At 45.2% G+C, this 15,211-nt stretch overlaps 1 long non-coding RNA gene across 1 annotated transcript in view; it reads left to right on the top strand.

Moving 5' to 3' along the window:
* LOC112635443 overlaps nucleotides 1–5,617 on the top strand; it is a 30,947-nt gene extending 25,330 nt beyond the window's left edge. The window contains exons 3-4 of the long non-coding RNA XR_003121913.1: nucleotides 4,734–4,861; nucleotides 5,301–5,617. This is a non-coding gene — a long non-coding RNA (uncharacterized LOC112635443). The remainder of the gene's footprint in view (nucleotides 1–4,733; nucleotides 4,862–5,300) is intronic.
* Nucleotides 5,618–15,211: the final 9,594 nt, after the last annotated feature.

The following is a 15,211-nucleotide window of genomic DNA, read 5'->3' as shown; positions in this document are numbered from 1 at the left end:
GAAGTACTCTTACTATGTGGAAGTAGACAAAGACCAAAGACACAGGTCCTTTATCCAGATCTTACTAAAACAAGGGAGTCAGCCACCATGGTTCATGTTGGGCAGAGATGCAAAGGCAGGCAGACGAGAGGGAAAGATTTATAGAGAAAAAAAGGAAGACTTCCGGTGTGCCCAGATTGGAGGCTGCCAGCCTGCAAAGCTAGGCGTGGGATATAATTAGAAGCAGCACATATTCCGGGATTATTCTAGGGCCCATATTTGGCTGCCTCTGGTTGATCTTGAGTAGAAAGTGAGGGCAAACATGACCAAGTCCTGACTATCCTGCACTGATTGCTGAGACTGGAGCTTGCTTTCCTGGGCTGGTCTTTGCAGAGGAAGTGGGTCACCATTTTAATGTCGTATGTGGTCCTGCCACTGTCCATTTTTATATTCAGTCTTCCACCCTATCATCCTCATACTGCAGATGAAATTGACACGGAGAGGGAGAAAGGAACTTGCTCAAGTTTGCACAGCCAGTAGCTGCCCAGCTAGGACCTGAGCACAGGCAACCCTGTATCAAAGCTGGAGTTCTGAGGGACGGCACTGCCCCATCTCCAGATAACCCGGCGGCTGCTGACAGATACCCCCATTCACCTGATCGGATACTGGAATCATAATCTGTTGTTTGCTGTTTAATAATCATGATGTGCATAAATGAGGGTGCTGATAAATGTTGCGTGGCTTGTAATAAACAAGGAGCTGATTCCAGGCTGCTTAGGATTATTCGTTGTGAAGAGGATGATGTGTGTGCATTAACTTTGCTTGTCGCTGGCTCAATCTGGTCTAATGGCAAAGCAATTTTGTCATAGACATGGAGGCATCCTGGCCAAGCCTGAGCCTCTTTACTCTAAGTGCATTAGAGCCCTGTCTGTGCCTTTGTTAAATAAACAACCTCCATCCTCACTAAGCCATGATTTACATACCTAAAAATTCAATAGTGCACGTACATAAGCATTAGAAATCCCACAAAAGTACCCTTCAGGCTTCTGTCAAGCTCAGCCACATTTTTATAATGGTGCCTTCAGTAAAGGATTGTGCCTCTTATTTTTGCAGCATGTTTTTAAGTTTGTTGACATCAAAGTGGTTTTAAAGGCAATTCTTAATATTCTTTTCCTCTCCTTTTAAATGTGTTTTTTCAATCACATCTTCCCACTGAATCGGTAAACATCGAAGCCTTCTGACGAGGCCACTTAATTATCAGCTGCACTGGCTGGAAACGCTCCTTTATCAGCACAGAGCCCGATTCTTTTGTGCGGGCAGTGAGGGTCCCCGAAAAGGCTGCTGCTCCTGCGTTAATTACTGTTCGGAACCAACTCTTAGACCATGCAATTATTTCAGTGCTTCTGAAGGCTTGCCTGTTATTGTGGCTGGATTATCTTGGCATTAAATTGCTGTCCCACCAGCCCACCAATCCTCCAAAGAGATTGTGCTTGAGACTCAAGAAGCGGTAAGCAAATAAGTGACTTTCTGTGAGTGTACACGAGCTGCCTGCATCCAGGCTCCCGAGGAACAATAACATCGGAGTGCTCTGTGTGTTCATCCCTTCAAGGGCAATGGGGTAACTTGGTGCCTGCAACCACCAGGACAAATGCAACGCATGGGAGACCTGCCCCAGGGGAGGCCTTAGAAGTTAAGCTCTTGAGGTCATTCAGGGCTGATGGTTTTTCTGATTTGGAAATTGGAAAGCTAAGAGACACAGAAGAGAGAGAGAGAGAGAGAGTGAAAACTAAATGTGTTCCGTGATTCAGTGCTGGGGAAGGGAATTCGTAAGAAGTAAAATCTGAAGGATCAAGAGAGAAGCATGCTGGGCTTCTCTCTTGATGGCTCATGCCTGTAATCCCAGCACTTTGGGAGGCCGAGGTGGGAGGAGTTCTTGAGAGCAGGAGTTTACAACCAGCCTGGGCAACATGGTGAGATCCTGTCTCTACAAAAAATAAAAAAATTAGCTGGGCATGGTGGTGTGTGACTATGGTCAGGAGGCTGAAGTAGGAGGATTGCTTGAGCTGGGATCATGCCACTGCACTCCAGCCTGGGTGACAGAGTGAGACCCTGTCTTGAGAGAGAGAGAGAGAGAGAGAGAGAGAGACAACAGGAACATTGTGAAACTACAAAGGATAGGGTATTTTTTTTTCCCCTTTCTTTTTTTCAGTATTTCCTAATGGTTTGGCAGTAACATGAACTATTTGTCTGGTTAAAAAAAAATGATTAAAATGAAATCTCTCTTGTGTCACGTTACATCCCTATCATCCTTACCAACCACTCTTCCCTTTTCCACTCTCTTGGGGCCCTGGGGAGGTGCCCTTCATCTTCACGGCTGGTGCCTCATGGTCACAAGGGGGCTGAAGAGTCCCCTCACCATAACTGAGTCACACAGAGAAAAGAAATAGGGGAGAACCCATAGGTTTCCCTATTCCCTGGAGTTCTCTCCCAGGAGCTTCCTGGCAACTGTCCAGTTTATACCCTTAGGTCCCTTGACCGCCCCAGGAGTACAGGAAGCCAGGGCAGTGAGGGCCCAACAAAGGGGACCAGTCTGAAAGGTGGATGTTCACAGACAGTGTCCACACGCGGCTGCTGAGCATGGAGTCTGGAGATAGGGTTGACTGCAGTTGACACAACAAGTGTTGGCCGCTACCTTCACTATTCCCTCATTTAGAGCCCCCCAAACCCAGGTTCCCCCCTCCAGTGTGGACTCAGCCCTCCCTCCTGTGCCCACATTCACATGGAACCTCCATCCCTCAGCTTCTGGCGCCCAAGGCAAAGGCCTGAGGAGCACAGCCATTCCACGTGACTCTGATATTTATATTATGCTGATTGTGTAGCTTTGTGTGTGTGTGTGGTTTTTTTTTTTTTGGACAGGGTCTTGCTCTGTTGCCCAGGCTGAAGTGCAGTGGTGCAATCATGGCTCACTGGAGACTTGAGCTCCTGTCTCAAATGATCCTCACACCTCAGTCTCCTGAGTAGCTGGGACTTCAGGCGTGCACCACCACACTCAGCTAATTTTTGTATTTTGTTGTAGAGAGTGGATTTCACCCTGTTGTCCAGGCTGGTCTTGAACTTCTGGCCTCATTTATCCACCTGCCTTGACCTCCCAGAATACTAGGATGACAGGCATGAGCCACTGTGCCTGGCCAATTGTATGGTTTTTGATGAGCCCACACAAGACTCTTCAGAAGACCTTTGGGTTTTAGATGAGATTCCTTAAATTCTGTTTTTTTTAATGTAAACCCCTCCCAGATTAATGAACATTCAAAACTACTTCCTCAGGGAGTTTATGGCTTTCCAAGAACTTTGGGAAAAAGAGGAAGAGTTGCCACTGTTTTGATTGACCAAGAAGCACTGTCTTCTGCAGTTGACTGTCCCGACAGGCCATCCTCATCCCTCTGGGCTCAGGCTTATGCTCAGATGCCTGGCATCCCACCATTGGCAGCTGCCTGCCCTCAACACTGCCCTGGCTGGATTTCCGCTTTAGAAGCAAATGCAGCATCTGCAGGAATGGGAAGGAAAGTAACACAAATGACTCTGACATATCTCACAGTGACCTCAGGGACGCTTCATTCCTGGTGGGGTCAATGGACAGAGAATCTTGGACGCAGAGGAAGGATCACTAGAGTCACAGCTGATGTTGGGTTTGGATTCTACAAACAGCACAGAGGGAGAAACTGACATGGTTAAAATAACCGAATAAAACTGAATAAACCCAACAGAAGAGTCATCCTTCTCAGGTGGATGCACAGCTGCTAATGTTTGTTGTAGGCACAGGTTGAGGGCACATGCTGTATGAAAAATACAAATCTTTAAATATTAGAATAACACAATACAGAGAGAGATGCTACCAGCAGGAGAGGCCCCAGAAACTGCAGCCAAATGTAGATGTCTCATCCCACTCCCCAGGGCAGAAGACTAAGCATTAATGAAATTATGTATTTCTTGTTCTAAATTCTCTCTCCAGTTGAGCCATAAGTACTTAAGTTATATTTGGTTGAGAGTAACGTTGTTCCATTGGATGGTGTATTAGTCTGTTCTCCTGCTACTATAAAGATATTATCCAATATTGGGTAATTTATAAACAAAGGAGGTGTAATTGACTTGCAGTTCTTCATGACTGAGGAGGCCACAGGAAACTAAAAATCATGGAAGAAGGGGAAGCAGGCACATGTTACACGGCAGCAGGTGAGAGAGAGAGAAAGAGAGAGAGCGTAAACGCATGAAGGAGGAACTGTCAAACACTTGTAAAACCATCAGATCTTGTGAGAACTCACTCAGTCTCACAAGAACAGCATGGGGGAAACCGCCCCTGTGATCATATAATCTCCCACCAGGTCTCTCCCGCAACTCCTGGGGATTACAATTCAAGATGAGATTTGAGTGGGGACACAAAGCCTAACCATGTCAGATGGATTGGGGAAGAATTTTAACGAAAACCAACCAAGCAACCAACAAACTGAGCAGGAGCTGTGAGTGGGAGGCGGAGGACCCTCACTCCGATTTACTAAAATCATAGAACAGCAGATCCAAAGAAGGCATCAGGGTCCTTTTGCTCAGTCCCGCCGCCCCCACCTTGACCTGAGATTCTATCCCCAACAGCCCTTTCCAGAGCATGAAGATTTTGCAAAGTGGAGAGAATGATACAAAATCACTTGATGATAAATACTGGAGGTGGCTGAAATAACTCTTGTGTATTCTTTGTTTTCAAGGAGCTGCTTTAGGATGAAAGATGAGGCTTGCTTTTTCTTTCTCCTAGAAGTCAGCATTTTACATGATTCTGGGAGGGAAGAGAGGAGACAGGAACCAAGGAGCCTGAGTGGGGATTTGCCTACCGCTGGTAAGGCCCTGCCTCCACTCTGAGCTGTTGCCAGGCCATGAGCGAGCCTGGTGTGCTTATGCAACACGTTGAAAGTTGTTTGGTTTCTCATATGCACCCGTTCATCCCATCTCACCTGGACCCTTTCTCATCCCAGGGGCTGGCCATATGCTGTGTTATGACTCAGGCCAGGAACGTTGCAGCAGAGAGAAAGGAGTTTCTTTGATTTTTAAAATTCGGGGAAGGAACAGTGAATCGTCAGAGCACTAGAAAAATGTTTATTAGGAGCCACAATTCCTGCCTCAAAAAAATAGAAAAGAATTTATTCTGTTGGAGGTAACAGTAAAATAGGACAGTGAGAAGAATTGGGAGAATATGATGAGCGGGACGGAGAGGCACGGGTTCTAAAGGACCCCAGGAAAAGGGTGCAAATGCCCCCCCTTCCCTTGTTTATTCCTAGGGCAGCGAGGGTCCCGTAAGGAAGGCTTTTCAGAGGGAGTGTTGGAAGGAGCCCTAAGGGAGTCTTCCTCACCCAGGAAGTCTTCCTCACTGGGTGAGCCCCAACCTGCTGGACCTGAACAGAATTCGCCCAACAGGGGATCCTGATTGACTGAGGTCTGCTAATTCCAATTCATCTACGCCAAATTCTCCCAGAATGTCTTCCTCATCACTGAAGCCCTTTCCACCGACACAACGCCTGGAAGAACATAAACACTGGGAGGATAAATATCAATGAAATAATAATAAAATAAACTTTCTTTGGTGGCCAGAGGGAAAGAGAACGCCTACCCATTTCCCCCCAACCCCGCCACCCCTTGCAGGATTTCTTTTAGAAAACTAGTATTTGTAAATTATTTTCCTACCTATTGGAGATGTGTGCCAACCTTTTTAAAGGCCAAGTGAGCCTCTTTATTTAAATATTCTAGGCATGAGTCTTGGAGGGGTTGTGGTCATCTTTTTGGGATCTGAACATTCATTCACAGCTGTCACCTTGTGTCCTCGTGTCTGAGGTATTGACCTAGGTGCATGGCTGCCAGAAGTAACTTCCTGCTTGTCACAAAAATGCAATCTCCTGCCTGCCCCCAATTCTCCCCAGTCCTGGCTTTGGATAAAGACAATTAATATGAATGTGATGAATTGCATCTTTCTGGCTATATAAAAAAGGGAGATTTATTTCCATTTTTGACTCTAAAACTTTGAGTTTGTTTGTTAACACAGCAAAACAATTCTTTCTGATCAAATCATCTACACACAGATGCATGCAGGTATCTTACAAAAATGGAATCATGAATACTTAATCCTTTTTATCAGCTTTGTTTCCCAATGAAGTATCTCCTAGACACATTTTCTACTTACTTCTTGATTCATTCACATATTTATTTACAAAATATTATTGAACAAGATTATTATAGATGATGGTAAAATAACAGTAAATAAAGAAGCCAATGACAATTCCAATTGATACAGGCCGTCATTTAAAAATGTATTCACCCAGACTCTTCTCATCTTGTTTGCAGATTGTCGTTGGAAACGCATTTTGCCCAACTTTTTTATTCTTAAGGGAAAAAGTATAGAAAGAAAGCTGCTCATTATTTGGATTCTTTCAGATACAAGTTTTACTTTGACATAGATTCATGTTCAGTTAATTCAAGAAATAAATTCATAAATAAAATACAGGATCAGACCAGTCTTCCTTGTCATGCTTTGAAGGAAATGTTTCCCATAAAGGTATGTACCTGATCTGTGATTAAAAAAATTGGTATTCCAATTTAGTTACCTGTTATTTTTTAAATGTAGTTGCTTTAGGGTTAATATAGAAGGTTAGGCTGGGCGCGGTGTCTCATGCCTGTGATCGCAGCACTTTGGGAGGCCGAGGTGGGCAGATCACGAGGTCAGGAGATCGAGATCATCCTGGCTAACATGGTGAAACCCTGTCTCTACTAAAAATACAAAAAGTTAGCTGGGCGTGCTGGCAGGTGCCTGTAGTCCCAGCTACTCAGGAGGCTGAGGCAGGAGAATGGTGTGAACCCGGGAGGTGAAGCTTGCAGTGAGCTGAGATCATGCCACTGCACTTCAGCCTGGGCGACAGAGCGAGACTCCATCTTGAAAAAATATGTACATATATGGTTAAAAAAATACCATTTTTCTCAGTACCTTAAGGTTTTTGAAAGCCCAGGTAAAAGGGCACTGAATGCTTTAACTTAGCATTGCAAATAGATAATGGAAACAGAAGGGTGAGGTCTGATTATTTAATAGAACTGATAAATTCTGAGCAACTTTTCACTCCTCTATCTCAAAGGAGGTGGGTTTTTCTGTTGTTTTTTCTTTAGTTTTGTTGTTTCTGATTTTTTAATCTAAGGAAAGAATTTAGTCAGCTGAGAGCAAGCATTAAGAAATGCAATAAATTTTTTTTTTTTTTTTTTTTTGAGACAGAGTCTCACTCTGCTGTCCAGGCTGTAGTGTAGCGATGTGATCTCGGCTTATTGCAACCTCTCCCTCCCAGATTCAAGCAAATCGCCTGCCTGAGCCTCCTGAGTAGCTGGAATTACAGGCTTGCACCACCATGCCTGGCTAATTTTTGCATTTTTAGTAGAGATGGGGTTTCACCATGTTGGCCAGGCTGGTCTTGAACTCCTGACCTCAGGTGATCTGCCTGCCTCAGATTTCAGGCATGAGCCACCGTGCCTGGCCTGCAATCAAATGCTTTATGGTTGCAATGAAGCAGGTGATGGGTGATAGGACACGTATCTTGGTCTGTAAAGTTTCAAGGAAAAAATAATAACAACAGGTAGGATTGCCCTAAAAGGACTGTGTAGCCCTGGTGTTCTTTCATATTCTTTTTTGTGGTTTGACTTATCCAGGAACCTACGCATATTTGGGAACCTAGCATTCATTACAGACAAGGTCACTTATAAATGGCTTCACATTTAGACTCTTGACGATCTCCAAGTGACCTTGTATATACAGAGTATTGAGGAAAATTCTCCACAGAACATAAAGCTACTTTCTTATGACCGGAGCATATCCACATAAGGTAATATTTTAGATAGATCTATAATAATGCATAACAGTACTGTATCATAGTGTAACCACCCAAGGGGTCCACCTTGCCTAGACAGAGCTGATTCATCAAGACAGGGGAATTACAATAGAGAAAGAGTAATTCATGCAGAGCCAGCTGTGTGGAGACCTAAGTTGTATTATTACTCAGATCAGTATTACTCCCCAGGTATTCAGGGAGTAGAGTTTTTAAGGATAACTTGGTGGGTGGGGGGAAGCCAGTGAGCCAGGAGTGCTGATTGGTCAGGGATGAAATCACAGTGAGCCAGGAGTGCTGATTGGTCGGGGATGAAATCACAGTGAGCCAGGAGTGCTGACTGGTCAGGGATGAAATCACAGTGAGCCAGGAGTGCTGATTGGTCAGGGATGAAATCACAATGAGCCAGGAGTGCTGATTGGTCAGGGATGAAATCACAGGGAGTCGGAGCTGTCTTCTTGGACTGAGTCAGTTCCTGGGTGGGGGTCACAAGATCAGATGAGCCAGTTTATCAATCCCGGTGGTGCTGGCTGATCCATCAAGTGCAGGGTCTGCAAAATGTCTCAAGCACCGACCTTAGGGGCAGTTTAGGGAGGGTCCGAATCTTGTAGCCTCCAGCTGCATGATTCCTCAACCATAATTTCTAATCTTGTGGCTAATGTGAGTCCTACAAAAGCAATGTAGTCCTCAGGCAAGAAGGAGGTCTGCTTTGAGAAAGGACTGTTAAGTCCTATAAATTAAGTTTCTCCCCAAGTTAGTTCAGCCTACGCCCAGGAATGAACAAGGACAGCTTGGAGGTTAGAAGCAAGATGCGGTCGGTTAAGTTAGATCTCTTTCACTGAGTCTGTCATAATTTTGCCAAGGCAGTTTCAATAGTATCATATTGTGAGTGTGTGTGTGTGTGTCTGTTAAAAAATCTGATTGAGCTCATCTTCAACCTTACAGGCCATGACATATTTGAACGTATGTGTAACTTAAATTCACACTAAGCAAATCTGCAGCACTTACCTAATAAACATCACTAGGGAGTATTAATGTCTCACAGCGTCTCTATAAGCATTACCACCTCCCGCTTTGCTCATGTTGCTACCTGTTTCAGTTGAAGGGGAGACTTCCCTAGCCTTGTTCTTTACTTCTCAGGAGGTCAAGGCTTGTCATGGTCCAGGAAAGAAACAATTCTTCTATTGTGCTATCCTGACTTTATTTACCAACGTCTCCAACCTCTTGCAGGTAGCAAGTTGCATCTCTTCTACACTGGGACCGGCAACTCGGCAGCCTTGCATGTATTCTTTCTGGCAATGGAATCATCTGTTGGTTTGTGGACAAGATACAGCCAATGACCATGCTTTATTTGAGGCACATGTGGCAAGTGTTTTTAATGGGAGATTTTCCATTAATGTATGAGTTTTTGTGTTAATGAAAAATCTAAATATTGGGATTATCTGGACTATATCGCAGGCTGTCAACACTAAGCTACAGTTACTGCATAAACAGGCTACTTCACTTATTTATGTTGCCAGGCTGGGCTGCTGTGGACATTAGAGGTTGTCATTCTTGCTAACAACAGTATGCTAAGTTGTTACAAAATTACACAACAGTAGCATTAGTGATAAATCTGCTAAGAGTCTAGAGTCCTTTGGCATGCCAAAGAAATATGGTTGAGGGGCCTGGCATGGTGGCTTATGCCTGTAATCTTAGCACTTTGGGAGGCTGAGGTGGTGGAATCATGAGGTAAAGAGATCGAGAACATCCTGGCCAATATGATGAAACTCTGTCTCTACTAAAAATACAAAAATTAGCCGAGTGTGGTGGCGTGCACCTGTAGTCCCAGCTACTCGGGAGGCTGAGGAAGGAGAATCACTTGAACCCAGGAGGCAGAGGTTGCAGTGAGCTGAGACCACACCACTGCACTCCAGCCTGGGTGATAGAATGAGACTGCATCTCAAAAAAAAAAAAAAAAAAGGAAAAAGAAAAGATATATGGTTGAGGATATTTGGAGTGGTTCAATATGTTCTTTTTTAAAAAGCTTTTTATTAATACTTAAAAATAACGATAGATTTACAGGAAGTTGCAAAGTGGTAGAGAGAGGTCCTGTGTACCCATTACTCTGGTTCCCAGGGGGTTCCATCTTCCGGAATGGTAGTATGATATCAATGCAAGGAAACTGGCATTGATGCAACGTGTGTGTGAAGTTCAGTCATTTTATCTGTAAACCAGAAAGTGTCTGAGACTGGTGTTAATCAGTTTAGAAGTTTATTTTGCCAAGGTTGAGGATCTACCCGTGACAGCCTCAGGAGGTCCTGAGAACATGTGTCCAAGGTGGTTGGGCTACAGCTTTTGGTTTTAAATATTTTAGGGAGACGCAAGACATCAACCAATATGTGTAAGATGTACATCGGTTCCCACCAAAAATGCAGGACAGCTCAAAGTGGGAGGCGGTGGTGTTCCAGGTCATAAGTGGATTCAAAGATTTTCTGACTGGTAGTTGGTTGAAATTGTTTATCTAAAGACCTGGAATTGATAGAAAGGAACATCTGGGTTCAGATAAGGGGTTGTGGAGGCCAAGGTTCTTGTGGTGTAGATGCTGCCTCCAGGTAGCAGGCTTCAGAGAGAGCAGATTTAAAAGTTTATTATCAGACTTACAAAGGCACCAGAATCTTAGCTGATTCTCTCCTGGATCAGGAAAAAGTCCTGGAAAGAGAAGGGGATTCTCTACAAAATGTAGATTTTTTCCCGCAAGAGACAGCTTTGCAGGGCCATTTCAAAATATGTCAAATAAATCTATTTTGGGGTGCAATATTTTGCCTTCTTTTAGGGCTTGCTCTCTGTCATGTGGGTATTTTATTGCCACAAAGAGTCTGCTTTGTCAGTCTGAAGGTGTGTTTTAAAGTTAATGCCAATCAACTGTGCCTGAATTCCAAAGGGCGGAGGGTTTAGTGAGGTGAGTCTGACCCCCTAATTCCCATCATGGCCTGAATTAGTGTTTCAAAAATTTGGTTGAGCTCATTCTGAATCCTGGTGGCCATGGCATATTTGAAAGTATGTATAACTTAAATTCGTACTAAGCAAATCAGCAGCACTTAACTCACAAACATCAATATGCAATATTAAGATTAACTTGGGAACATTAAGAAATATTAATATTGATGTTAACTTAGGAACAAGGGTTGACTTAGGAACACCCTTGGCTGAGAGAAGGGATTTAGTCAATTGCTTGAGGGGCCTTCGCATTTTAATTTTGGCTTACATTCCCTGCATGTGAGTTCATGTAACCAGCACCACATCCAGGACACAGCACTGAATCACGCACACAAAGCTGTCCTCACGTCTCTCCGGCTCCCCATTGTTCTGGACTCCTGGCAGCCACTCACCTGTCCCTCTCTATGCTTTCAAGAACGTTGTATCAGTGAATCACTCAGGGTGTGACCTTCGGGGACTGGCTGTTTTCACTCAGCCTAATGCCTTTGAGATCCATCCAAGCTGTTGTGCCAAGAGTTCCATCCTTTTCATCGCTAAGTCGAATTTCATGGAGGGGGTACCACAGTTTGCGTAACTACTCATCTGTTGAAGAACACCTGGGCTGCTCCAGTTTGGAGAAACATTACCCAGCCTGCCGTCGTAGTCAGGCGTTGTGCAGTGACAGAAACCAGCCTAGTGAAGAAACACCAGTTGGCCAGGCGCGGTGGCTCACACCTGTAATCCCAGTACTTCGGGAGGCCGAGGTGGGCAGATCACGAGGTCAGGAGTTCGAGACCAGCCTGGCCAACGTGGTGAAACCCTGTCTCTACTAAAAATACAAAAATTAGCTGGGTGTGGTGGTATGCACCTGTAATCCCAGCTACACAGGAAGCTGAGGCAGGAGAATCACTTGAGCCTGGGAGGTGGAGGTTGCAGTGAGCCAAGATCACACCACTACACTCCAGCCTGGGCGACAGAGCAAGACTCTGTCTCAAAAAAAGAAAGAAGAGAAAAACACCAATCATCAGTCAACAAACAGACCCCTTCAGTTCCCACCCATCTGCATGTGCAGCACAGAAACAAGAGATTGCATCCCAGGTTTAGCAACAAAGTAGAGAAAAAACATTAACTAAAACCATATTAAGCTACATAAAAACCTGTGCACAATTGCTCACAGAAGCTTTATGTGTAAAACCCCAAGCTGGAAATAGTCCAGTGTCTCCCAGGCTTTTCTGTGAATAATAAAGAGGATGGAAGATTTGAATTTCTACAAAAAGCACCTTCCTAATGCTGCTTTCTGCTCTCTGAAATGACGTACAGGAGCCCAGTTAGAACACGAGGGGATTTTCCAGGTCCCGGGAGGCATTCGCGGCTGCATCGAGCACTGAACTATGACTTTCTATCTGAAGGCCATTCTCCACTGATGCCCTATTTTCATCTGCTTGTTGTTTCCAGTGGGCAGGCGGGACAAACCCCCATTAGCTTTGTAAATTCCACTGGACTCCTTCAGCCAGTGGCTTGGTTCCAGATAATGGGGATCACAGAGCTTTTCCAGCAAATGTAAACACATGCAGAGGACACAAAGCACTGGATTTGTGGAGCAGACATTATCAACAGAGGGAGGGTCACACACAACCACATCAGTAGCTGTGTGTCTGAAAATTGCAGTAAGCTGGCCACTCCTGAAATCCCTTTTACTATTTTACATGTACAGAAAACACTGCCGTGTTCTTGTTGGAATCCAGTGGTGATGAGTCATAAATCACTTTAGCTCTGAACTCACTTTGGTGCAGAGCCTGTTGTCATAGAGTGCTAATACAGTTTTACTCATTCAGATCCTCCCAACATCCCAAGTAGGTGGGTGATATTATTACTCCTGCTTTGCAGATGAGGACAGGGAGTCACAGAGTGGTCAATAACTTGCAGAGGGTCACACGGCCAGTGAGTAGGAAAGCAGGAATGAATGAAGCAGGCTGCAGAGGGTCACAAGACCAGCGAGTGGGAAAGCAGGGATGAATGAAGCAGGCTGCAGAGGGTCACATGGCCAGCAAGCGGGAAAGCAGGAATAAATGAAGCAGGCTTCATTAACATGCACCGTCACTCCCAATGTGCACCAGGATGCCATCCTCAGAACCAGTGCAAGGACAGGTGAGCACAGCTATTGCACATGAAATGTGACATAGTTAAGGAACTAGCCTGATGCTGGGTGACATCTTCCCGTTGTCAACCACTGGGTGCATTTATTTTCTATTGAGGGACTGATATTTCCTGGAATTCCAGTCCAACCTCCCTGGTTTTGCTGAATGTGATACACCAAAGCAAAAAGCAAATAAGAGATCCAAGACGCATTTTGATGTGGTCTAGTAATTCCAAGAAATGTTGACTCACTGGCTCTCCTGGGACTTTATGCTTCTTGCCAACTTCAAGCCTCCTTCATTTCCTTGATAAGGAAATTTTCTGGGATAAAGAATTGTCTTAAAAACATAACCTTTCTGCCAGGCGTGGTGGCTCACGCCTGCAATCCCAGCACTTTGGGAGGCTGATGGGGGTGGATCACGAGGTCAGGAGATTGAACCATCCTGGCTTAACACAGTGAAAACCCATCTCCACTAAAAATACAAAAATAAGCTGGGCGTGGTGGCGGGCGCCTGTAGTCCCAGCTACTAGGGAGGCCGAGGCAGGAGAACAGCGTGAACCTGGGAGGCGGAGGTTGCAGTGAGCTGAAATTGCACTACTGCTCTCCAGCCTGGGTGACAGAGAGAGACTCCGTCTCAAACAAACAAACAAACAAAAAAACAAAAAACAAACAAAAAACATAACCTTTCCATTTTGATGGAGTGCTGGTTTGTTGAAGAGGTGATGTCACTATGCTGGTGAGGGTTGGCAGAGAGAGGAGTGCCTGGAAGGAAATTGGGGAGTGAGCTAGCCGGAGACGCATATAGAGAAGCCAGGGCTTAAGCTTGATGTGCCTGGAACACCCAGGACTCTTCTGTGCCCCACCACAGAGACTGAGCAAGACCTCAGAAGGGCCTCTCTTGCTATCTGACGTGCCTGCTCCCCCTTTGCCTCAGCCAGACCTCAGAAGGGCCTCTCTCGCTATCTGACATGCCTGCTCCCCCTTTGCCTTCCACCACGATTAGGAGCTTCCTTAAGTCTTCACCAGAAGCAGATGCTGCTGCCAGGTTTATTCAGCCTAGAGGACCGTGAGACAAATAAACCTCATTTCTTTATCATTTTTTTATTTCAAAAGACCTCAGAAGGGTCCCTATGTGGGATTCTTTGGGGTCTGGAATAGATACAGGAACCCGCTCAACCTGGATCCAAGTGAACATAAGAAAAGGGCTGCTACATACAGTTGTGAAGGTTGTGCACTGCACAAGAGTTCTCAGCTCAAGGGGTAAGCGGAAATTAAATCTAGCTTGTGTTCTAGTTGCCAAACCAAGGACCCAGGCTTAAGCTGTAGCTTTGCTGTCACCAACCTCTCTCCCACCTTGACACATCTGCTGCTTGGGAAGGGCAGTGATTTCTTGGATTGGTAAATCTGAGGAAGTAAAATGAAGGTGCTAGGCTCAGTTCCATCCTTCCTCATGGAATCTGCTGTGCACAGAGGGCGTGTGCCCTGCTCTGCTTTGGCAGGTGCACATCTCACCTGGGCTCACTTGGTCCAGCCTGCCTGACTCCAGCGTTTCCTATTAGCCTGTCCATTTGCCTAATCTGCTCCAACCAACTACCCCACCATGGCCTCTGCATTATTTTCCTATCAATCACTGCTGTGACAAATGACCACCCACATAGCAGCTCAGAACAACTCAACTGTATGATCTCAAGGTTTTGGAGGCCAGAAGACTAAAGTCAGTCATCAGTGCTGTGCTCCTTCTGGAGGCTCCAGAGGAGAATTCATTTCCTTGCCTCCTCCAGCTAGTCAGGGCTGCCCACGTTCCTTGGCTCATGGCCCCTTCCTTTATCTTCAAAGCCAGCAATGTCTCGCCTCTCCGTGCCTTTCTTCCACAGTTACATCCCCGCCCCCACATCCTCTGCTGCTTCTCTCACTTGAGGACACTGGGATTACACTGGATGCCCCTGGAGCACTTTCCCACAGCTGATCAGCAACCCTCCTTGGAACTCCAATTCCCCTTTTCCATGTGACTTAACATACTCACAGGTTTCAGGGGCTAGGGTGTGAGTATTTTTACAGGGGGTGCATCTTTAGCATTTTTCCACCTACTTGAGGCTTTATTAGTAATTAAGGCAATATTTTCCTCTCATCTTTAATCTTTTGTATATTTCAACTTGTTCAGAACCCAGACTAAGAAGGATAGGAAGGAAGGAAGGAAGGAAGGAAGGAAGGAAGGAAGGAAGGAAGGAAAGAAGGAAGG

The sequence above is a fragment of the Theropithecus gelada genome, chromosome 11, assembly GCF_003255815.1.
Source record: "Theropithecus gelada isolate Dixy chromosome 11, Tgel_1.0, whole genome shotgun sequence".
In the NCBI taxonomy this organism is placed as follows: domain Eukaryota; kingdom Metazoa; phylum Chordata; class Mammalia; order Primates; family Cercopithecidae; genus Theropithecus; species Theropithecus gelada.
The sequence above is the reverse complement of the archived record's forward strand: the minus strand, read 5'-3'. Positions and strand labels throughout refer to the sequence as shown.